A 24,144-nucleotide genomic window follows, 5' to 3' on the forward strand; every position below is an offset into this window, starting at 1 on the left:
TAGGGGAAATAGCAATTTCCACCTATAATAATGTTTGTTTTTTTTTCCTCACAGGGCTGCTGTGAGTTTTAAATGGGATCATGTATTTGAAGTATTTGGCACACTGCTTACCAAATAGTTAATGTTCCACAAATGATCTAGGTAGGTATTACAAGCCCACAATCACAGAATCCAAAAAAACTAAAAAACCAAAAGGTTTTTTATAACCTGACCTGGAGAGACATTAGGTTTTTTTATAATGCTTATTCACCCCACTTAGGATCAATATTCATAACTTTTGCTGCAAAAGTGTGAGTATGTTTGGTTAGAATACTGCCACAGTTGCTACTGGGGTTTTGCTTTATACACATTATTTATCGCTTTGCCTTTGGGAAATCTGCAAACTTTGATTTTGAAAAAAGTATGGTCCCGTGGATTTGGACAAGAAACTGTAGACCAGAATTATCATTAATATCATTATACTTTTTAACAAAAATAAGAATATATTATATGTAATAATGACATTATGATAAGATTCAATAGTACTGGAATAACAGCTCTTGTTACTGTCATTACACTCATACTCTCTGCCTTTCTAGCGCATACATGTAAGTGTCAGCTGTGATGGTGAGCTCACACACTAGCCTGCCTTCCTTTCCTCCCTCACATACCAAGTCACTTTCTCCTGGCATCATCTCTCCCCACTTCAGGAGGGATTGAAGCTTCTCACATCTCACTAGTGCAATGAGCATCTGGGCCATTGAGGCCGCCCTGGTCTTGCTCTTGCCCAGCCTTCCCCGGCTTGCAGCACATTCTGACCTCTCTTTCCAGCCCCAACTCCGTCACACACACTGGACTCTGATGTCCCCAGTCCGTGGCTCTATGTAAGGTAGTGTTTCAGCACTGATGGGGTATGGAGAAGAGGAAGCATCTCTCCCCATGTGTGCTGTGACTCTGGACAGCGGAGGTCTCAGAGCTCATTGCCTTGAATCCCTCACACATGTCTGAGGACCAGAGCCATAAAAATGATTTGTAGATTCCAGTGCATCCAAGACATTTACTTGGCTTTCTTCTCTATTGTAACCCTGAGTATACTCAGGCTCTCTCTAAGTCAATGAGACCTCAGGCCAGGACTGCACTTTTCTGCATTGGTGGCTTTAAGGTTGGTCCTCAGTGTTAGGTGCTCACTAGAATAACCTGGGGAGATTTTTAAAAATCACAGTAGGTGGCCCACATCCCAGACCAATTAATTCAGAATCTCTGGGGATGAGACCCAGGCATCAGTATTTTTTTAAAGCTCCCCCGTATTTCCACTGTGCAACCAACACAGACAGTCCTGTGCTCTGGGCCACTGGAAGGAAGACCACACCTGCATGTGTTATTAAACCTCACTACATGATTGTTTCTGGGTAATCCCAGGAGCCAGGGACTGTGGGATAAGTACTGCGAGGAGGAGAATCTCCCACAGAAACCCTGGCTGTGTTGCCCTGGAATAAGAATCTGGAAAGAAGGCAGCACCAGATCCTTGGAGGACTGGGCAGGGGACAACCCCAGAAGCAGAGCTCCTGAGTGGGCTCAGCAGTAACTTGAGGCCTATGGAAGGTAATGTTGCCAGATAAGATACAGAGCAGCCAGCTAAATCTGAATTCTAGATAAAGAGCAAATTATTTTTTTAGTTTCAATATCAAATATTGCATGGGATATACTTATACTAAAAATTATTCTTTATCGGAAATTCAAATTTAACTATACATTCTGTAGTTTCCTTTGCTAAATTTGGCAACGCTAGGGGGGACAAATTCACCCTGATTTCCTCCCACCTGTGTTGCAAAAGTTTGTTTATGCAAAAAAGAAGGAAAGCAGTCATGTTATTCCAGACAGCATTCGTTCCATTTGCCAAATAAATAGAACTTGTACTTTCCTTTTTAAAAAATAAAAATAAAGCTTTGTCACATTTCTTTCTTTTTTTTTTTCCCCCCCCCCAGAGACTTGGTCCTTCATTTTATGCTGACACCTTAACTCTCTGTCAAAGGCCATTCCAATCTGTAATGGAAGGAATTCAGGGATGCCTTCCCTTTCCGTGTGCATCGCGCAAACATAGAATTGGAGATTCGCTGGCAGAAATACCCTCAGCTACCTCTCTGGTCTTTTCCAGCAACTCCCAGAAGGGCCTTGATCTCAGGGCTCTTGTCTGCCCTACGCCTGGGAAGCTTTACTCAGGGAAAGAAGAACAGAGGGAACTGGGCTGCAACAGAGATGGTGTTAATTGGAGCAAAAGATTTTGCCTACTGGAAATAGTAGCTGTAAGCGAGATCAGATCCAAAGAACCCAGTGCAACTCTACAGGCCCTCCTGCAGCCTGGCTCCCCCAGGGAAAACAAGACTGAATCCCCATTGAGGCAAGGCAAAAAAGGCTCAAAATCAATCAATTAACAGCACATATAAGACAATAAATGCCTGTATTTTTTTTTTCTTCTATCTCTGTGTGAATGTTAAAGTCTTATTCGAAAAGGAGAAATATTTGCTCCACAGCCTCAGGATCTGCCAGTCAAGTCAATTCAAGCTTCAACACTGAAGGGTCATGGAGGATGACCTTGGCTGGGAGATATCACCTTACTGTCCGCAGCCTGCTGGAGCTGTGCTGGCCCCTGGGTTGGGTACTCTGCAGACCCCTGAGGGGTTGGTTTTGGTTAGGTCTGGCTTCCTCAAGGCAACATCTTCTCCTATCTCAGGAGCCTCCCAGCTGAGACCATCCCACTTCTGAACCCCATAGCACAGTGCTGCACCTCTCTTATGTAACCTTGCACCTCTCAGCCATCATCATTGGTGTGCATCAAGCCTACCAGACACGTGAGGCTGGGAGGGGTAAAAGTGCCCATCCCATCATCCTTTCATCCATGCATTAGCTAGTCCAGTGCATTGCTCTGAAATATTTGATGGATGAATGAGTGAAGAAATAAAGAGTGACAACTACCTTCCCTTTAAATATACACGCTTACTATCTCCTTCCTCTTTCCCATTGCCTCATCAGAGCAGAAGGGCTACAATTATTAAGCTCATCTTGCAGCCTAGAAAACCAGATTGGGAAAAGTGACTTTCCCAAATGGGTTTTAACTCACTTGTGGCAAAGCCAGATTAGCAGTCCCCACCCTGGAGTCCTGCCTGGGTGTTCTTTCCTGGCACAGCACTGCCTCTTTGCCAGGATGCTGAGAGGAAGACGCATTGGAGATAAATGTCCCAATGCTTGAGAGTTTATCAACAAAAACATGGAGACCTGATATGGTCCATCTCTTTCATAACAAATAAATAATACATAGTAATAGTTGTGTCAAAATATTAGGGAAAGGACAGAAACTGCAATGCATGTTATTTGGGTAAAATACACAGACTATATATATCCTTTTGAGTAAAAATTGTAGTCAGCTAGAACTTGTTTCCCAAAAAGGAAATCAAAGCTTTCCAAGTCAAACAGCATCTCTTTGGGGCCCATTTATTTATTTAGACGTTAAGTAAAGATTTGCCGTGTGCCTGCTCTGGGCCAGGCATCACTTTAAAGGCTGGGATAGAGTTGGGGAGTGAGTCAGGAGGGCTTTCTCTCCTCATAGAGTTTCCATGCTGGTGTGGGGAGATGAACAATAAAAAATAAACCCAACAAACAGGCAACACAGTGCCCGGGTGTCATCAGTGCTATGAAGAAAATAAAGCAGTGTGGTGCAGGAGAGAGGATGAGTGAGGGGCTGCTTTAACCGGGTCAGAAAAGGCCTCTTGGTAGAAGTGACATCTGATCTGAGACCTGCCTGACAGGAAGCAGCCAGCCCTAGGAAGACGTAGAGCAAGACATCCCAGGCAAAGGAAACAGCCAGTGCCAAGGAACCGAGGTGGGGACAACCTCAGGGTCTCTGAGAACCAGTAGGTGGAGTGGGATGAGCAAACGAGGAAGCAGAACAAGAGATGACATCAGAGAACCCAGCAAGGGCCAGACCCCAGGAAACTCAACTACGTGGGCCAGGATAAGAAATTTGCATCTTATCCTCGGCATAATAGAAAGACCCTGGAGGGTTCTGAGCAGAGGAGTGCATGGTTTCATTTATGTCCTAAAAATACCATTTGACTTTGTGAAGAGTGGATTTAGGTAACAGGTGAAGCCAAGGGGATGAGTGAAAAGAAGATTTTGCAATGTTCCTGATTGTGAAGATCGTCGCCTGCCCTGGGTTGAGAGAGAACAATTTAGAAGAACGTAGACTATGTTTTTAAGCAAAGTCAGTAGGATTTGTCAATGAAAGATATCCAGGGAATAGAAGGATGAGATAGATTAGAGTTAGGCTTCTGCTTGGCTTGAGCAACTAGGTATATGGTGGTGGTGGTGCCATTTACTGAGATTTGGAAAAGAAGTTACAGAAGGCAACAGAGCCTCCTTTGGGGATGTCTGAGGGTTGGGATTCCTATTAGATGAACAAGTAGAGGTGAAGAGAAGACAATTGGGTACCTGAGTCTCAAGATCACGGAAAAGGCCAGGTATACACACTTGAATAATTTTGGAGTTACTGATATAAGGTTAGTAATTAAAACCACAAGGTAAAGAAATTTCCCCAAAAAGAGGAAGTGTTTGTAAAGGAAAAAAGAGAGCCCAGCACGATGCTGTAGGTATTCCAACATTCGGGTGGGTGGGAGGAGGAGTGAGTGAGATATGGGCAGTGAAGCAGGAGGAAAATCAGAAAAGTCCAGAATCCAAGAGCACTGGGGAACTAAAGATATCATAAAAGGCTTCCTGGAGTAAGCGGTATTCAAACCAAGCCTTGGAAACTGGGTGGTGTTTAAATCAGTGTAGAGCAGTGAAGGGCACTCTGGGTGGATGTAAAGGTGTGAGCAAGGCCTTGGAGCAGGGCCCAGGCATTGAGGATCTGTGGACAGGAAGAGGAGCAGGTGATAGTTACTAGGATCACTGCCCTAGTATTGGGGGCCCCAGGTGAGAGACAAAGCCAGGGTTGTGTGAGTGAAGGCAGGAGGAAACCAAAGCTGACTGCATCTTCCACACCCCTTGTCCTGCCTGCGCTTCAGATACCTTAAATGCCCTGGGAGTCGGGCGTGGGCACCCAGTGCTGTTGCTTTCTCCCTCCTCCAGGCCCATCAGCAAAGAGCCATGCAGCGAGCTATCCAGGCCCCAGGGTCCTTTGCCCGCCGTGCAGCCAGACCATCAGCTTCCCTGGCTCAAACCTGCTCCTTTTACTGCTATCTGCTTTGGGGAGGGATGCCATGGGGAGTCTTTAACCCAATAATTCAGGAAATTAGCTCTACTTCAAGCTCCACTCTCTCCAACCAACTTTCTATAAACCCCTCTCTGCCCCAAATTAAGGTGCTTTCTTAATAAAGGTGATCTCCTAGTTTCTCTGTAAGCAAGTGTGCTTTGTTTTCCAACTTTCCTTCTCATCTACTTCTAAAAATTTGCTTAATGGTCTCAGTTTCTCTAGATTCCTCTTATTTTGAAGAAAACTTAACCTTTACCCAAAGAAGCTGAGTCCAGCCTGGGCAAAACACACATCATCGGCAGCGTCCTCTAACACTTGTGGACTGGAAAAATGCTTCTCATCTTGAAGTCTGGAAGCAAGGAGAAGTCCAGGGCTGGAATGGAGCTCCAGCTCTTCTGGAGGAAACTGTATCTCACAGGGAAAGCCAGCCAGACCAACACAGGGATGAGGTCTCATGGGTTCACAGGGAATACTTCCTAGAAGAAGAAAGAGAGCAGATTAGATGATTAGTGCATGGGCATCTTCAGCCTCCCCCAACAGAAAGGAAGCCCCCACAAGTGTAAGCACACACATAGAAACATGCACACATTCTACACACAATGATGCTCACAAATCATAAACTCATGCATACAAAACACCTGAGTAATGCTGTTAGAGTTCCCTCAAACATGTCCCCTTGGTAATTTTCATTCTTTCACATATACATGCAATACAGTTGCACAGTATTCACTTTCAGTATCGTACAACATTCACTGCCTGCAATTAGGGAGGACACTGGGTTTTCCAATAACTAATGCTTTATCTACAATGTACCTCCTGCTGCCTGGAGCTCCTCCCGCACCCCCACCCTCATCATCACCTGATTTGGCTGAGGGGTGATGGGCTGACTCCACGTGTTTGGGACATCCTGCTCTCAGCTCTGTCTGTCCTGTCTACTGACATTAGCTATTCAGCTGGAACCATTTGCACATGTTAATGTCTTATTTGTGTCTCTTCATGGGCCTTTTAAACATGTATGTTTGTCCTAAATACTGGTCTGTGGCAGAAACCACATTTCTCAAATTAGGCCAGGAGGCCTGAGATTCCCCAGGGTGCAGATTGTCTTCCACCAGACTTGAGACACCTGGTGATGACGTGCCTGTCAACCCACCTGAGCTGGAGGCTGCTGGAAGGCTAAGGCCTTCACTTCTATTTCACTGGCACCCTCTGTCTGGCCCACACCAGGGCTTGGCCCACAGGGGATGCTATGCAGGTGGCACAAGACTGTTTGAGGTTAGTGGGGTTATGGGCCTCCTTCCTCCTAAGTACTGGTGTACTGGCCATCCTCTTTTCAGCCAGTGCACACAGAGGGGTAGTTGTCACAAAGACCCAGCCCTACTTGTTCTCCACCACCAGGTCTGGAGGTGCAGGACTGCATAACCTCATCTGCACACATCGGTCCACATAGGTCCAGTGTCAGAAGCATCAGGAGGACCCACTGGATGCTCCTAAACCTCACCCACTGGTTGCTGGTTGATGACTGTTTTCTCTTCTACCACTTAAGACACAAAGGGAAAGTCTCCCTTGGAAGGTGTCACATTGACTCTGATATTATGTCCCTAACAGGTCAGCTCTCATCCCGGAGCTTCTTCGTGCGAGGGGCTGAATATGAGATCTCTGGGGGCCTGGTCTTGGTGGTGGTGATGGTGAAAATCCTCCAGGGAAGGAAGGGTGAGTCGCAGATGAGAGGCCCAAACTGAACTCTCAAACTGTATCTGTATTACTCAAGGTTTGCCAGAGAAACATAACCAATGGAATGGATGAATGGATGAGTGGGTAGATGGATAGACAGATGATATATATGATATATATGATAGATAGATAGATAGATAGATAGATAGATAGATAGATAGATAGATAGATAGATGATAGATAGATGATAGATGATAGACAGATAGATAGATAGATAGATAGATAGATAGATAGATAGATAGATAGATAGATAGATAGCTAAGAGTGTATTTATTATGAGAATTGGCTCACGTGATTATTGAGTCAGAGAAGTCCCATATGCTGTTGGCAAGCTGGAAAACCAGGAAACCCGGTGGTATAATTCATGTGATGCCAAAGGCCTGAGAAACTGGGAGGCCACTGCTGTTAAGTCCCAAACCCCAAAGGCCCAAGAACATGGAGTTCTAATGTCCAAGGGCAGAAAAAGATGGATGTCCCAGCTCAAACAGTGACAGCAAATCCACCTTTCCTCTGCCTTTTTGTTCTATCTGGCCCTCAGCGAATTAGGTAATGCCCACCCACATTGACGAGAGCAAATTTTCTTTACTCAATCCACTGATTTAAATGCAAGTGTGTTCCAAAAACCACCTCACAAGCATCCTGATAAATAATGTTTTGCCATCTATCTGAGTATGCCTTAACCCAGTCAAGTTGACATCTAAAATTAACCATCATGATGTCCTATATACCTTGGTTCTTGCACTTTTTTCTTTTCTTTATTGTCTCTCCTCTACTCACCACTTTCTCTCCTATAGCCCACCTAAAGTGAAATAAAGACTATCTGGAACATACAAGTTGGTAGGGGCAAGTAAGAGTGACTGTTGTTTCAAGAAGGGATTCAGCCTCCTAAACAGCCAACTAAGAACAGTTAGAACGTATAGACCAGAGTGGCCTTGGCTGACCTCCTTAGCCAGGACATCAACATCCCCTTCTTCAGTGCTCCCATACCACTTTCACATTGCTATTACAGCAGCTCAGACAGGGCATTGGAGGTGGCTGTTGACCAGCACCTCTGCTGGATGGCAAACCACTTAAGTAGAAACTGGGTTTTATTTCTCTTCATATTCCAAGCACCTAGCACAGAACCCAACATGGCAAGCACTCTTAAGTTCTCACAGAAGAATTATGAACAGGAAGAAACTTTTATGGGTCAGGTTTCCCAGAAAGCAGACTCTGAGATTAAAACTGGCAGCAGGAATTTGTTGGAGGGTGTTTTTGGAATCCACAAGTTCCCCTGACAGGAGTGGGAGAAGGAGGATTGGGCAAACAGAGTAGTTGAATTGCAATGCAGTGACTACAGGGAGCTCTGCAGGTGAAAGGGCCCTTCAGAATTATCCTGTCTTCATACATCTTCATCCAGCAGTCTCTACACAGTGGACCAGTGTACTAATGCCCCTAGCAGCGGGGGGAAGGAGTGCTTCAGTGCTGGACAGGAGGTCTGGGGCACCATGACATCCATCACAGGAAACTTAATGGAATATCAGTATTTCAGAAATGGAAAGAAATGTACTAGCAGAAGAGCCATAGAACCCAAGTCAGGAGCCCTGTGTACTAGTCTACATGCGTTTTCTGATCTTGGACAAGTCACCGAGCTTCTCTAGCCTCTAGTTTCTTTTATACTGGTGGCACATTAAAATCTCCTGAGAAGTTTTTGAAAATTACTATCCCTGGTCCCCATCTCATACCAATTGAATCAGGGTCTCAAAGGGTGGGTATCTAGGCATCAGTGTTTTTTAAAACTTCCTGGTGATTTTAATAAGCAGCCAAGTTGGAAAACCAATGGAAAAATATATGGGCCTTAGAGCCTCTCCTCAGTGATTTCTAATGTCCATGGTACTGGATTTCTAGTGTCTATGCTCTGTAGCCAAGAGCTGGCTCCCCTATGAATAGAAGGACGTACATGACTTCTGGTTGCAGAAGCTTCCCCAAATTCACTCCTTGTTATGTCTCAATTGCATCCTCACAAATTTTGTATGTTGAAGTCCTCATCCCATTCAAGTACCTTGAAATGTGTCTGTATTTGGAGATAGGGCCTTTAATTAAGTAGAAATTAGGTCACTAGGATAGGCCCTAATCCAATGTGATGGGCGTCCTTACAAGAAGAGGACATCGTTATGTACAGAAGGATAACCATGTGAAGACACAGAGAGAAGATGGCCATCTACAAGCCAAGGAGAGAGGCCTCAGAAGAAATCAACCTGCCAACTTCTTGATCTCTGACTTCCAGACTCCAACACATTTCTTTTGTTTAAACCACCTATTCTCTGGTATTTGTTACAGCAGCCCTAGCAAACTAACAGAGTCCTCAACTCCAAACCCCTCTTCTTTCGCTCAATTCCTCTCCCCAGTTTACTCTTTCACTTCTCCCAGAGACCAAAGTTCATAAACACTCTCAAAGTCTCCCGGCTCAAATGCTGATATCACAAGACAGAGCTAAGGAAACTTTCATCCTTGTGAAAAATCAGTGAAAGCAACTGCAGAACTGTTTCCCTGGCGTTCTCTCACCTTTCCCTCCAGTCCATCAGTGAAGAAAGCTGATTAAAGTCCTTCCAGAACAGCCAGCCCATTGGGCCCATTCTCAGAAAACTCATTGAGGGATTTATGAGGAAAAGAGGGCAGTCATAAGAGAAGTTCTTTTCTGTGTGGAGTGGTGGTATTATGGGCAAGCCAGCCTGCCCATAATAATCCTCCTACCAGCCTCTGGCCAGTTGCTGAAATTCAACCATCCAGGACATTCTTGTATTAGTCAAGGACTCTGTTAAAATGCCAATGCCAAAGAGACAGGAAAACAAAACCATTATATGCTGTTTATACTTTAGGCTCAATTTGCTATTGAAGTTGTGTCCTATGGGTTGGTTTGATTAATGGTTGTTAAGAGAGAATTAAGGCATTAGTCACTTCAAAGAAAAAGCTGGACTTGTAGAAGGCCTGTTGCCTGCAAAAGCTGCCTGCTTGACAGTATTGGCCACTATTCCCTTTCTTATTTCACCATAAGTCCCCCAGCAAATAATCAGGGAGTATTCCCCAGCCTGCGTTTGCACTAAGCAATCTTAGACAAGCATTCCTAGGTTTCTCAGTTACACTCAAAAGGAGGCCAATCAATTTGTCCAAATAAATATCATAAACACAAAGTGTTTTAAAAGCAAAGGAGAATGGGAGGAACTTCTAGTCAATTATCTTCCACCGTAAATAAATACTGGTTTCCAACCCATTCCCTCAATGACCGAAAAAGTCCTGTGGACACAACAGTGTATTTCCTGGGGAGAGTTTCCCCCTAAGAACGCAATCTCCTAACCCATTCCTTTGCATAAACAGGAATGAAGTGTGAAAAACAAAAATGCTCTAAACAGGATTTGCAATTATTTTAGGTTCTTTCCTACAGGAAAAGAAAACATCATCCTGCTATAATTTTCTCTTTACTTCCCTCCCTCATTCTCTCCTCCTCTTCTACCCACTGTTTAATGAGCCCCAGAATTTTCCTCCAGAGAACTTTTCCCCATCATATAACACAACCTTGGAAATAAACACTGGCTCCAGTTGGATGGTGTGAAAAAACAGGGTGGGCCTAAAGAGAATGCATTCACTGTAAGGGAACAGAGCAAGTCTGTGCATTGGATAAAGCTGGATCGTTTCTGCTTTTATCCATACCCTTATTCAGGCAGTTCCCATGTTTAAGAAAACATTCTGAGACTGATGTTCAGCCTTGCCCTAGAATTTAGCCAACACTGAGCTTAGAGAAGGAGTATTTCAGAAGTGTATTATAAGACCCTGGGACTCAGCACTGTGTGCTTTAGTATGAACCAGATGCTGAGCCCTGGGAGCTCTCTTGCTTGATTCTGGCCATTGCCTTCTTGTCTTGCTCTCATGCATGAATCCCTGTCTCAATCATCAATCTAGTATCCAGACCTTCCCTGCTCCAGACCCCAGTGGCCAGTCATGGAGATGGCCCTTGTGTTGACTAACCCCATGCTTGCCTGCTAAGTTTGCCTAAATCGGCTTCCTGCTGTGTTCCTCAGTTTCACGCTGCCGATTGTTAGGGCCATGCTCTGCAGAGAAGCAGTAGAAGGAAGTTGTTAAGGGCATGAACCCTCCAATCAGCTAGCCTGGGGTGAGGTCCCAGAACCATTTACCAGCTGTGTTACCTGGGAATGTCATTGCTTTACTCTGCCTTGGCTTCCTCATCTGTAAAAGAAAGATGAGTACCACTTGCCTCCCAGGTCGGCAGAGAGGAGGAAAGGAACTAGCACATGCAGAGTGCTAAGAACAGTGCAAGATGCACAAATACGTGGGGACTGTGAGCTTCCTCACAGTGGTTTCCCCTTGGGCTGCTTGCTTGAACGGTCACACCCTCTGAACACTACATTTTTCATCTACTGGAGTGTGCTCCCCATAGTATCTGCTGTACACATATGGGCCCATCTAATTCCAGAGCCCACTAAGATACTATAAATTTAACAGCAAATAACAAAAATGAGCACTTACTACGTGCTAAGCACTATACTGGATATGGGGTATGCAATTAATAATTTATATTCTCTTACCTTTTTAAGGAGCTGGGGGTCTAATACATTTATAGAATGTCTCTAAAATCACAATGGAAATTAATAGGAAAAAGAATCTTTGCACCCCCGACATGTGACCAGTGCGTACAGTTAGATTCCCCCGAAACTTGATGCTTTTGTTTTTCAGGACTGAGTTCTCTGGGTTGGATGGGGGTTGAGGGGGTGGGGAATCGAGTCAGCTATCTCAGCATCCCATGAAGACTGACATTCTCTGGATTGTGGGGCGAATGGATCTCCAGGGAAGAGATTCAGGGGAAGAGTCCCTTTGGTAGTTTTCCAGTTCTTAGATATAAAGCCCTTGCCACCACCAGGGGATTGTGTTTACCGCGGCTATTCAGGGAGGCACAACAGGGTTATAAAATTAGAAAGCAAATCAGGTTGATGATCCCCAGCCCTTCTCTAATTAATTCCCTCACTGTCTCTATCACCCCAATCCTTAGGAATCCAATATGTTCCTATGCATTCATGCTTGTTTTCATCCTCCCTATTAGGAATGAAAGGTGTGCAGTAAGCATAGTTACTCTGTGGAGACAAATCGGAATGTGTTTTCTGTGCTGGGGCCTTAAGCCAGCACCAACTGAGGATGGCTCAGGGTCCCAGTGAGGAGTAGGGCCCATGCCAGCCTTCAGAGCCCACAGGCAGGGTGGGCACAGGCACTGGTTGCCTCGGCAGAGAAACTATAATATATGTGGAGGGATGAGGGGCTCAGGCTGCAGTATTTCAGTCAGCACACCCCTATAGGACTGCCTATTTAGTGCAGTAATCATGTTTCCCATAGAGCCCTGGGAGCCCCAAGGCAGAAGGTAGGGTAGTTCTAGAAGCCTTCCCAGAAAAAAACAATGCATAAATTAGACTTAAGGAGGGTCCCAAAGAGGGTGATGTTTAACCCAAATGATATAATGTTTAAGCCAAGCAAGAAAAATACCTCAGGCAGCCTTTCACAGAGCCAAGACAGAATGATGGGCAGAGGCACGGAGCAGGGAGACCTTGCTGGCAGCCCTAAGCTTTGCCCCAGATGCACTGCAAGGATATTTAAGATGGCTCTGCAAACAGGCTATGTAAACTGAATGAAAAATCAGAACCTGAGGCACAGGGTGCCCTTTAGGAAGCTGGTTTCCCAGGCCTCAGCCTCTAGGGATTTCCCTGGAGGACTGGCCAAGAGTTCCCTGTGTGATGCCAGAGACCTAAGTGGTCAGCATGTCCTTCCTGCCTTCCCCTCCTCCAGCCTGCCCCTCAACCCCCAGGAGTTGCCGCCAGGTGGGTTCCTTTCCTGGGTCTACTTTCATGAGATGGGTTTTCAGGAGGCAACACAGAGGCCTGAAAGGCTGAGCACTTCATCTCTTCCTTCTTTGTCTTTTAACATCACATTAAAATTCGCCTGTACCTGGGAAACCTGTTTATGCAGCAGCAGCATCAAAAAGCCATTTCCCTACTTCCCTAATGCTTTTTCTGAAACACATAGTAGCTCACAGGAACTAGAGCCAGAGCTCTTCCTCCTTCTGTCTGTGATCTTTGTGTGTTCATGGCTTCAGTGTCAACATCACAGAGACTAACAGAAACACAGGGTCCCCTGAGGCGGCCCCTCCCTATAACATACACACACACACACACACACACACACACACACACAGCCCACCGATGGTCTCTTAATGAGTCCTTCCTTCCTTTTGCTCTCCCTCCTTCCCTCCTCCCTTCTTCCCAGCACTATTTTATGTGTGACTGTCACTCTCATCATGGTGTACGACAAGTATCCCTTTGCTTGCTGGGCTCCCCTACAGACAGCCACAAGCCCCAAGAGAGCCACACAAAGGTACCCGGTGTAGATGCTCGATCCGTGTCAATTACTTGTTGCCTTCACTCACCCATCTTCTTCTCAAGGAGGTCTTCTTCCTGGAAAAATGCAATCCAGTTTCATCACTCCAGCCTCCTAAGACCTCACAGGTATTATTTAGAGAGTTTACCCCTTTCAAACCAATACAGATTATCCCCTTCACTATATTAGTTTGCTATGCCTTCCCTCCCTTTTAGGGTCATGTCCCCACATCTAGTGCACAGCCAGCTCATGGTGAGAGTTCAGTATTTGTGGGATGAATGAATGAGTGATAGTGTCTTCCATAGCAAGTGGGCCCCAAGAAAGCAGGGGCACCATTTCACTTTGGTCTTGACCTGCCTTCAGTACTCCTTACATAATTCTACACATAAAGACACTCAACCACATTAGCTAATGGTACTTGCAAAACCATTTGGATGTGTTTCTTTTGAGGGATGCCTGCATTTTGTGCTCTCTACCTCTTCAGATCTCACCTATCCGTGTCCTAGCCCATTTCCCACCTAGACAGCACTGCCTGGGAGTCTAAGCAACACTGCCATCCTATTAAAGTCCTGGGCATTTGGGCTGTTTCCCTTGCACAGAGGATGGGCCCCCCAGTGCAGGTGTGCAGTCTCTACTGCCTCAGCTGACCCCCAGGAAAGAGGGTGTCCTGGGCTCATCATGAACTCTGAAACTCCTGGTTGACCTGACTTGAATCACAGCTGCAAATCACTTCCCACAGGCTTCTTCAAGGGGCCACTTCCAAAACCTGAGAGCTACGGCCCTTGGCCCTCAGTGACCACAGACCCTCCCTCAACAAGGAACCGAAGGCGACTGAAGAAGTCATTGCTGTGCAGCTGAACTCCTCTTTATGCTGGAATTCTGTTTGGATTTCTGTCTATAAAAGGGAGTGTCCTTCTGAAGGCAGTATAAGTTGGTTTGATTTAGAAAACTCTTCACTTGCTGGGCTCCTCTATAGATGACCACAAGCCCTGAGAGAGCCGCACACAAAGCTACCCAGTGTAGATGCTCGATCCGTGTCAATTGCTTGTTGCCTTCACTCACCCACCTTCTTCTCAAGGAGGTCTTCTTCCTGGAAAAATGCAATCCAGTTTCATCACTCCAGCCTCCTAGGTGGGTTTTCTAAATCAAACCAACCTATACTGCCTTCAGAAGGGCACTCTCTATTATAGACAGAAATCCAAACTCCTGGTCACACTCAAGGTTTTGTGTGTCACTAAAGCCTGAAGGCTCTTCACTCCCCCACCCCCACCTCCTATCTCTTCCCCAGATGCCTCCACCCTCTTACTGGCTCAGCTCTCTTCTGGGGACAAAACATGCCCTCAATGGTCATGTGCTCTTGCGGTTCTGTCCTCGGCAAATTCTTACTCACTCTCAAACCTCCCAAACCCCTGAAATCTCCCTCCATTCCCCCAGCAGAGTTTGTCTCTATCTGCCCTGCTGTAAAACTACACCCTATGCCACATTTTCCCATACGATCATTCATGCAGGTGCGGAAAATAAATGGACTCTTCCTAAAGTAATCCTGCAGGGAATTGACAAGGAAACCACCTCTCCCTCTGACATAAACCCACATCGCTCAGGGCTGGCAATGCTGAAGACTGCCCACAAGGGACAGGGAGAAGTTGAACCTTGACCACCTGCACCTGCCGCTGAGCCAGGCTGTCCTGGGGAGACTCTCGCTCACTACCACATTCACAGCCAGGCTGGGCACATACACATCTTACCTGCATTCTGCCCAAACTGGAACATAACCAGACTCAGGGTAAAATAAGCAAAATAAGCTAAGAGGTTGGGCACCACTGGGATAGCCTGACAAAACAGGATGCTGGTGTGAGGCAACAGAGCCCACCACATGGGACCTAATTCAAGTTCACTGGGACCCTCACAAGCTCCACGGCCAAGGGAGCAAGGCAAGAGAGGCCCAGCCCACTCGAAGTTCCCCTTTCCTGCAGAGAATCCACTTCTCTGCAGTCAACACTGGAAATTATGGCGCCCTACAAAGGGCATCCAGGTGTGTCCTTGCCTGATGACCTCAAGAAACCAACATGTATAATCCAATAATCAATAAGCCCGACGTTTATCTAAGGGGAAGACACCTTCACTGAGGTAGGTGGAGGGAGGGAAATCATGTTTTAATCTTTTTAAATTCAACACATTTTAGTAAAGGAAATGTTGCTTTTCTCCCATTAATCCACCAGTAGAGATGTCTGCTAAATCCAAATTGCATGGGGACAAGCTCTATCATGTGAATTTGGGTTCGAGGAAGGAAAGCTGGAGGATCTGGGTAGGAAACTGCCCACCACAAGGTGACAAAGCCAACAGAATACACGAGTTAGTCTGATTAACTGAGGTGGGCTGGTATGCTGACAGCCTGGGCCCAGTGAGCCCCCCCATCCCTTCCAAGCAGCATCTGTGCTTGAGTAGGAGCATCTAGAGGGCGTCACCCGCCTGATGATGATGGGATTGGGTATGAAGAGCAGAGGGCAGGACTGACTGGTCTGGAGCACAGGCCTGCTGAGCTGCTGTGCACAGCCTCTTCCATGGCTGGGACACGCAAGGTCAGCTCTAGGGCCAAGAGGGAGACTCAGGGGAAGCCCCACAGAAAGGGCCACTTCTTCTTTCTCCTCCCATTATATAGCATACGACATGCAGTTAAAATGAGCATATCAAGGGCAGCTTGAGCAACACAACTGAGAGTCTAAACATCAACTCAGAAAAGAAAGGGCATCCCAGATGGGGAGAATGGCCTGAATAAAGGCTTAAATAGGGGAATGACTACATTCTGTTCTGAGCAGAGAGAAGAAAGCAGCTGATTTGGAGAAAAGATCTATTAAAAAGAAGATTGAATTTTTTCCTTGTACCTTTTTAAAAAGAAATTAAATAGAATTTACTGATCTCCCACAAAGACGACCAGTCCTTCCCTTAAGGAGCTTAACGTCTATTAGTGGGAAGAAGATAATAAACACACATAATCAGGGCAGAACATTAAAAAAAAAAAAAAAAAAAAAAAACCACAGGACATGAGGGCGGGCATGGAAGGCATGGTTTCAGGGGAAAATAGTTCTAAGGAAGGTCAGAAAATGCCAGCATTTAAGAGGGTCTTGATGTCAGGATCATATCAAAAACACTTTTCCAGGACTCAAGAATGCTGCCCCAGGGAATAGCTTCTCTGTGTTTGGCCCCCAAACCCCGATGGGCTGTGGAGGAAGCAGGAAAACCGTTTTCAGGTAAGATATGCCCAGAGTAGCTGCTTCAGTGATTCTGCAGGTGGGGACTCATCTCTCTCCTGTCTCTGTGATTTACAGTAAATGCCGAGGGTGCCTGGAGCCACCGCTCTGCATTCTAAGTGTGTGTTTCACACTCTTCTTTGGGGAAAGATGAAACAATTGGGCCAGGCTTCCAGCCCATACAGGTGAGTGGGTGGGGGGCTGTGTGATGGGCAGAGTAATAGCAGAAAGAGCTTTTCCCCTCAGCTGGCCGGCTTTTCCCTTCATCCTCCTCCTTTTGTTGACCCTTGGAACACCCCCACCCCATATTTAGCCTCCCCAGTCAGGGGCCCAGCAGAAATGGGTAATGAAGGAGAGCTTGTGCTCGCAGCCTGCTGGCCCCCTGCTGCTGTAAAGAGAGAGGAGCCAAGCCTGGACCGGTGTTCTACTCAGTGAAATGCAAGACCTGTCTGGGTTGGATGCCCCCAAAGAAGTTTTCATAGCCTAGAGTTAGCGGTGCCCAAAGCTGATACATTTGAGTGGTGGTGCTGAGACTGTGGGATTCTTTGTCCTTTTCATAGGTCAGCTGCCTGCTTTGGAGCTTGTCTCCCTGGTCTTCAGAGATGCTCAGTAATTTCAGTTCCTACATGAGAGAGGCTCTTCTCTACTTGGTCCAAATTCCTCCTCTCATTGTGATCCGTCAATGTTCAACCTGCAGGGAACTCCAGAGGAGGCACTTGGGTACACACAGACCTGGGTCATCTCAGTGGTGGATGTCATTTCAGGTGACCGCTCTATGTTGACCTTTGGGACCTTGAGGCAAATGACTGCATCTCTCTCAGTTTGTTTCCTCATTCGGAAGATGGATGTGAGCGTGCCAAACTTTTCGGATAGTGTGAGTGACTGAGATCACGCACGTAAAGCTCTTAGCTCAATGACTAGTGCATAAAATTAGATCTTACTTTACATCATTTACTAAAATAAGGCCCAGATGGATGAAAGACTTAATACTTTTTAAAAATAGAAGAGAATATTGAAAACTGCGTTTATGATGTTGAAGATAAGGAGAGTCTTCTTATAAATAGGATAAAAAAAGCAAAAGTCATCAAGGAACAGGGTAATATAAATGGGCCAAATCAAAATTAAGCACATACATAGGACAAAAAACAAACAATGGATGGAAGAAATTAATGTCACCAAATATAACACAGATTACTGTCCAAATTATATGTTTTTAAAACTCCAAAAAAAAAAGTGAGAAAAAGGAAATTAACTCAATAAAACAACAGGCAGCAAACCAAACAGGTCATTCGCAAAACAAAAAATACCAGTAGGCAATAAATATATAGAGGCTCAACTTTATTAGGATTAAGGAATAAGGAAAATTCAAATTAAAACATCAATAAAATTGCATATTCTTTGACACTGCTTAGATTGGCAAAATTAAATTTGGTAGTATAAATGGATGGTGAAGCTGGGTTGTACAAGAACTTTAAAAAATGAGCAAAATGACAATCCTTGAGGAATCTTTAAGATATATTCATATATTAAGACATCTACAAGGATATTTATGGCAGCACTGGTGAAATTTTAAACAATGACTAAATTAAATGTGGTATCCTTATAGACTAGCATAAACCTGTTAAAATGAATATAGCATATCTCTATGTTCTAAAAGAAAATAATCTCTAAGATACAATGTTGAGTAAAAAATGCATACATGTGTGATATCATTTATAATAGACATTTATATATTGTATGATTTTTACAAGTACATATATGTACACATATATGTCTTTTTAAAAATCATAGAAAGCTGCATACCAAACTTAAAACGGATAACTGCTAGGGAGCTTGGCAACGGGGGTAGTCAAATGATATTTAGTTTCCACTGTAATGTTTTAATTTTTTACAAGGAGAATGTATTCATGAATTCCTTATGTAATTAAAATTAATTTTTAATTGAAAAAATAAAACACAATAAAACCTATACCTCATTATAAACTTCAAATTCTGATCTAAGGGATGCATAATAATAACCACTAATGTTAATTGAGAGATTATCAAATGTCAGACAGACCCTGTTCTAAGTGGTTTCTATGTATGTTTTCCATGTTGCTATGTTTCTATATTTCCTGTGTTACATCCTCAGGACAACACTATGAGAAGGGCTTGTTCTCAATCTTCCTGTATGGATCGGGATGCTGAAGCAATAGAGAAATGAAGTTATTGGCGAAGGTCACCAACTGCAAGGAGTTGTAGAGCCAGAATTTGAGCACAGGTAGGCAGACTGGTCAGAGGAGCCTACTTTGCATTGTCCCTTAGCTCCTTCTGGGCCCACAGCAGAACATATGAGGCAGCAGTCTCCTCGCCCAGGGAATGCACAGCCCTCCCAGCTCCAGACCCTGTACTTCCCAAAGAAGATCCAGTCTGCCTTCCCATGGCCTAGGCTCCCTATCTCTGCGGGTATGGGAGGACGGCTTGCTAAGGGTTCCGTAGAAGGTGGCAGGAGTGGGTCTTGAAAAGTAAGAAAAACTGGAGAGCCCCTCACAGGCAAGTGAGACAACAGTGAAAAATAGGCCAGAAGGCCTTGAGTCGAACAGTTCTCAGCAGTGAAGAGAGGCTGAATCGGGGAGGGCTCCCAGCAGCCTGGCCCCTGCAGTCTGAGAAACCAGATTTTCACCTCCAGCTCTTGCTGGAGTGAGAGAACACACCATATTTAATCCTTCTAAATTGGACATGAATTATTCAAAGACATTTAAAAAGAAGAAGGAGAAAACCTCTCTCCTGGTAAATGTGACTCTTATGGACGCTAATATCATATGATTATCAAGGGGCAAAATGAGGCATTTGGCACAGGGCAATAGCAATAAGTGAAACATTTCCACTGAGACAGATCCTGCCTGACTCAGCCTCAGGGCACCAAGAACCAGGCACCTCTCTGGATTGTTGCCCATCTGACAGCCAGAGATGGTTCCCAAATGAAGTTTGCTCATGGACATCTTCTACCAGGGACAAACCTTTGCATGGGTGAGCAGAAGCCAGCAGCATACATATGATTTAAAAGTCATCATGATGTACTGCTGGTCTCAACTATGCCTCCACAATCAAAGCCTCCATGATTGGAATTCCCCCGTAGGCACCACAAGGGTTGAGGCCATTGTCTCAAGAAGCCCCATAAAAGGGTACTCACTTAGGACATCAAAGAAAAGGGTTGTCCTGGGCCATTCCTTAAGGAAGTTCCCAGACTCACAGTTTTTAGAAATCCTGCATCAGAATACTAATGGGTAGCACCTACTGAGTGTCTGCTAAGTGCCATGTCTTTTAGCCGTTTTACCTAACTTAATCTTCACTGTCATATAAGACAACCGGTAATGTTACCCCCATCTCACAAATGAAGAAACCGAGGCCCAAGGAGGTTAGATAACTTGCCCAAGATCGTGTAATTAATTTGTAGGTGCCAGAGGAGGGATTTGAACCCAGGGAGCCTAGTGCCAAAGCCCACTCTGTTCTGATTAATACAGGATAGTATTAAAGTGGAAACTCTAGGGCAGGACCAAGGAGTCTGCCTTTGAATAAGCTACATAGGTGACTCTTATGCATTCAAAGTTTAGAAAATCAGAATATTGTGTGCCCTAAAAAAACCAGCTGCTTCTTTGGAACTAACTCTGTTATTTAGCTTATCTCACTATGTAGACTTTGCACTCCTTGGAGAAGCATTGTTTTCATTCTTAACACTTGCCCCGCAACCCTCTGGCCTCCTTAGCACAGTTCCAGAGTGTGGAACTCCGGCAATACTTATCAGCCCAGGGAGAAAGCTCTGGACACAAAGTCTGAAAATCAAAACTTGTATTCCAGCTCTGTTATTTAATTTGCCTAGGCAGGTCCCCGCGACAGATTTAGGCTCAGCATTCCCATATGTTCAATGGAAATAATGTCAAAAAGAGATTTTAAAATACTAATTTTTGGCCAGGCATGGTGGCTCACGCTTGTAATCCCAGCGCTTTAGGAGGCCGAGGCAGGTGAATCACTGGAAGTCAAGAGTTAGAGACCAGCCTGGCCAACATGGTGAAACCCCATTTCTACTGAAAATACGAAAGTTACAAAAATTAGCCTGGTGTAATGGCACACGCCTGTAGTCCCAGCTACTCAGGAGGCTGAGCCCGGGGAATTGCTTGCACCTGGGAGGCAGAGGTTGCAGTGAGTCGAGAGGGCACCACTGCACTCCAGCCTGATTGACAGAGTGATAATTAAAATAAAATAAAAATAAATAAAATACTAATTTTAAAAAAACAACTATCTTGTATTAGTTGCTTATTCTGTGATGGGTTCTACCCAGGACCTTTGGCATACATTGACTCTGATCCGCAGGGATCTTCAAGGTAAGTTTTATTATTCTCATGTTACAGATAAAGAAAAAGGATTTCAGAGAGATTGGGTTGTTTTGGATAAGCCTGCACAGCCAGCAATGATGGGAAAAGCCTTCTTACCCAGGTCCCTTTGATTCCACATCACACGCTTTTTCCTTGACACCACCCAGAGTGATCAGCCTTTTCTCTATCCCATGGACATAATGAGAGTCAAATGAGATCATAGATATATCAGTCAGGATGGGCTGGGCTATGCTGTGATTTAAAAACAGCTCCAAATCTCAGTGGCTTAAAACAGCAAACGTTTATTTCTTGCTCTCACTACATATCTATCAGGAGTCAGCAGGGTGTTTCTGTGCAGCGTAATCACTCAGGGACCTAGATGGAGCAGCCACCATCCTGCGTGTTGCTCAAGAGAAGTAGGGCTAAATATTGAAGGCACATTGAAAGCTTCTGTGTAGTACAAATGAGCTGTACATCACATCTACTCATATTCCATTGACCAAAAGAAGTCTTGGCCAAGCCCAGAGTCAATGGGGTGGGAAAGCATGGCAAAGGCAGAAAGGAAACAATAATTGTGAGCAAATATTTAATCTACATGGAAGACCATGGATGTGGAAGGTACTCAACTGAAACAGCCTGAAGTATGCTTTCTCCCATGGAGGCATGGTTGTGGGCCCCATGGCTCCAAGCTGAGCCTCCACATGCTGCAAATCTATGGATATCTCCCCTGGTATCAGGAATCTAATTATTACTCTGCTTTCTGCTCAATTATTAAAGACAAGGCAGTGAAGAGCCATGGAAGAGGAGAAAAGTCTGTTTTGCAGCAATGACAAACCATATTTCGTATGCATAAAGGGGAGAAATAAAAGAGCATTGCTTTTACTCTTATAATTGCAATTTCCTGCTCGTTTCCTTTTCAAATTAGTGGATGTAATTGTTTGGTAATAAAATATCAGCATAATATATTAGAGGCAGAGAACAGACGGGCTTAAGGGACAGTTGCCAAGAACAGGAGGGAGAGAAAAGATTGAACAGAATCAGAGTGTTCAAAGCTTGTGGGGTTTTCGTAAAATGTATACCAGGTTATTCCTGCCACTCTTCGTGCCTGACTCTTAATGGAAGCAAATGAATGGTCCAGACAGATCAGTAATCTTAACCTAGCTTAAAATTCATGTCGGTACCAGGTTCAGAACAGAAAAGGAGACAGAAAGTGCAAGAGAGAGAGTGCACCAGAGAGAGAGAGTTCAGTAGGAAAAAATGACTGTGGTAAAGAACAACAGTTTTGAGATCATGCTTGGATTTAATACCAGCTCCACCACCCATTGGCTGTACCACCTTGAAAAGATCATTAACCTCCCTGAGCCTCCATTCATTCATTTGTGAAGAAGGAATAAAAAAAATACTCCATCTCAAGAGGTGGTGCTCCATAAAGAGTAGCTATTCATATTATTAGAAAATTAGAGTAGGTGGTTGAAGCCCTGCAGAGGGGATGTGATGGACTGCAGGGGTCACCTTTGGCAAAATATCAAAACTGGAGAAAATGTTCTTTGTTGCCTTCAGTTTGACCATTAGCTGCCCCTTCCTCCATCCTGGTGCCCTGCTCCCCTACCTGCCCCATTTTTTCAAGGCCTAGCCCATTGTCCTCAAGTCAATGTTGTCTGATGTTTACCATGGTATTGACTACCAAGGTGCTACCTGATAAAGAAATCCTGAAGGCGGCCGTTGTGGAGGAATGAATGGCTCCTGGACTGGGGACGTGCTGCTGCCTCCTGCAACGCACTGTAGAAGCAGCCACTGTCATTAATGCCTGCCCTAATTGAGTGGTTGGACCCCATAGGCGAGTCCTAAATTAGGAGCCATGGGAGGTTAGAAATTAAACAGTAGATTCAGTCTGTAACCTTAGAAGCCTCTCAGACTGGTGGCAAGAGAGGCAGCTAAGTCTAGTGTGGAGATCGGAGCTCCCTGGGAAGTCACCCTACCTGGCAGTATGAGTTCAGGGACTTGGGGATCTTCCACTCCAAGGGAAAGCCCCTCCAGCTGCTCACAGGGGCTCCCAACCTTGACATAAGAAGAGATTTCCTTATTCAGACAATGGTGAATCAGATGCCCCATGGAAAGTATCCTCCACGCACCCTGGAATTTCACTGGCTGATTCCAAGGGGAGGGAGACCACCAGCACCCTTGTAAGGAAGGTCACAGAAGGCAGAATGCTGGGGAAGAACTTCTGGGTTCATCACTGAATGCACCCCAGGGAAGGTGAGCCATGCCAGAAAAGAGGTCAGTGGGAAGTTGTTCAATAAAACCAGGAATGGAGAAACTGACTCTCAGTTCCAACAAGAGAAACTTAGTATGAATGTAAAGTAGAACCTTCTGGCAAGGTAGTTCTCAGTCACTATCCCCAAAGCCACCTGAATGCAAAATGCCCCTCATGGAGGCTCGGTGAGAGTTTTAAAACAGAGATAGTAATTTGCCTCTGAGAGGGAGGGAGGCTGTAAAACAAATTCCCCAACGGAGACATCAAGCCAATACATGCAAAATGGATAGGAAGGTGGGGAGAAAGCCCAGAGAACAAAGGTCCTCAAGTGGCATCTCTGTCTTGTTAGGACCACCCTCACAGGCTTGGCCTTGTCTTCCCCAACAAAACCTCCTGGACCTCACCTTTGTCAGAGTCAAAGCCAGAGGTACCTTGCATTAGCATGACCCCAGAAGTTCCTTCTCAAGTTCCCACTCAATCAACCCACAAATCCCTAGGGAAGACTTACTATGTGCCAGGAAATGTGCTAGATACTTACCAAGCATAGCATAAAAATTCTCAGAGTGCTAGACTCCTCCAATGTAGGGGATGGTGACTCAGAGGCCCTGTCAGACTTGCCAGCACTGAATACAATCAGTACCTGTGCATTGTGAGAGCCCAGAGGCCATGACTCAGCCTAGAAGATAAACCAGTACTTGGAGAGGTGGTGAAGTCCAGGTGAGACACAGTTGGTTGCCATTCTCTCGGAAAATTTTCCTGGATAATGACAGGAAGAAGGCGTCTCTCCTTTGGCTGAGTTGAACCAGGTACTCTCTGTTCTCACATTGAGATATTCTGTCCTCAGCAGTGAGTATAGCTATTTGCTGTGTGTCTATCATCTCTTGAGCTACCTGGGAGACTTTAACTGTCTCTCACGATGCC

At 45.1% G+C, this 24,144-nt stretch overlaps 1 long non-coding RNA gene across 1 annotated transcript in view; it reads right to left on the minus strand.

Annotated features, from left to right (window-relative positions):
- LOC102142574 (uncharacterized) overlaps positions 1 to 13,464 on the minus strand; it is a 29,786-nt gene extending 16,322 nt beyond the window's left edge. The window contains exons 1-2 of the long non-coding RNA XR_006693988.3: positions 13,371 to 13,464; positions 5,481 to 5,700 (exon numbers count right to left, since the gene is read on the minus strand). This is a non-coding gene — a long non-coding RNA (uncharacterized lncRNA). The remainder of the gene's footprint in view (positions 1 to 5,480; positions 5,701 to 13,370) is intronic.
- Positions 13,465 to 24,144: the final 10,680 nt, after the last annotated feature.

Source organism: Macaca fascicularis, chromosome 18, assembly GCF_037993035.2.
Source record: "Macaca fascicularis isolate 582-1 chromosome 18, T2T-MFA8v1.1".
NCBI lineage: Eukaryota > Metazoa > Chordata > Mammalia > Primates > Cercopithecidae > Macaca > Macaca fascicularis.